This window comes from Octopus bimaculoides, chromosome 19 (assembly GCF_001194135.2).
Source record: "Octopus bimaculoides isolate UCB-OBI-ISO-001 chromosome 19, ASM119413v2, whole genome shotgun sequence".
Taxonomy (NCBI): Eukaryota; Metazoa; Mollusca; class Cephalopoda; order Octopoda; family Octopodidae; genus Octopus; species Octopus bimaculoides.
Genome location: NC_068999.1, coordinates 50,268,308 through 50,269,566, shown reverse-complemented (window position 1 = coordinate 50,269,566; position 1,259 = coordinate 50,268,308). Strand labels below are relative to the sequence as shown.

Genomic DNA, 1,259 nt, shown 5'->3' with positions numbered 1-1,259 from the left:
TGTGTGTGTGTGTGTGTGTGTGTGTGTGTGTTTGTGTATGCGATTATTTGAAATATCCTATGTGTGTGCATGTGTGTGGGATTATTTTAAATGCTTTCGTGCGTTTACAAGTCTCTGTGTGCGTGTGCGTGTGTGCGCGTGCACACACACACACACACACATAAAGAGAGGGAGAGAGAGAGAGAGAGAGAGACAGTCATGGAGTGATTGAGAATTTCGTTTGTGCAAAAGTGCATACATTATATATATGAGAGCGTGCATGGGTATTTTCGGAGCGGAGAGGTCTTGAAAGAGAACATTTAGGGTTATATACATACGTGTTATATCTAATATTTCAATGAATAATTATAAGGTTATTTGTGGCTTCCGTTTCCCATATGGTTGGGGACCCTATCTTATCAGTACACTACAGACTACTCACAGCAATAAACAAAGAAACTAGTAGTGATAAAACTCTAACATTGCTCATATATATATTTTGATATCAAGCCATGTTAAGTTAATATAAACACGATTCTGTCGGGCGTTCCGTTTGCTTATATGTGCGTGCGTGCGTGTGTGTGTGTGTGTGGTCGTTCGCCCACAGCTGACCTACTACCAACCTACATCTGCTTTTAATAACTCCATCTTTATTTAACATTAAACTGAAGGATACTCTACTTTCTAGTAGAGTACATATTTTTATTTAATCGTTTAAAGATGCATTTTTCGTTTGTTTTAGAGATTAATGAGTGTGTGTTTATATGATAGACAGATAGATAAATAGATAGATAGATAGATTTGATAGAAGCACATAAACCTAGTCATTACAATTGTAGCTCAGCTAAGCGAGACAATAAATCACTGGGAGTGCACAATATTTCAACGAGGGGTCGGTGCGATGATTTTAGTCTATGTGAATAAAGCGGCAAGTATTTATCTCAGTTATATCACATAGGAAATATTGAATATTATTTACTGGGAGTTACTAGGAGTCACTAAATATTTCAGTGACAGATCACCTCATCAGCCACTGTTGAACTAAATACAGTTATATATATATATATGTGTATATATATATATATTTATATGTGTGTGTGTGTGTGTGTGTGTGTGTGTGTGTGTGTGTGTGTGTGTGTGTATACAGGGTGTCCACAAAGTCTGGGTACATAGGGATTAACACATACTTTAAGAAATTATTATTTCTTATATTTAATTGTTTAAGTTATGATTTTATTTACTCCATGTACCCAGACCTTGTGGACACCCTGTATATACAG

The 1,259-nt window shown here is 36.1% G+C and overlaps 1 protein-coding gene across 6 annotated transcripts in view; it reads left to right on the top strand.

Moving 5' to 3' along the window:
• LOC106882868 (sodium/hydrogen exchanger 2) overlaps nt 1–1,259 on the top strand; it is a 118,216-nt gene that overhangs the window by 103,826 nt on the left and 13,131 nt on the right. The window lies entirely within an intron of this gene.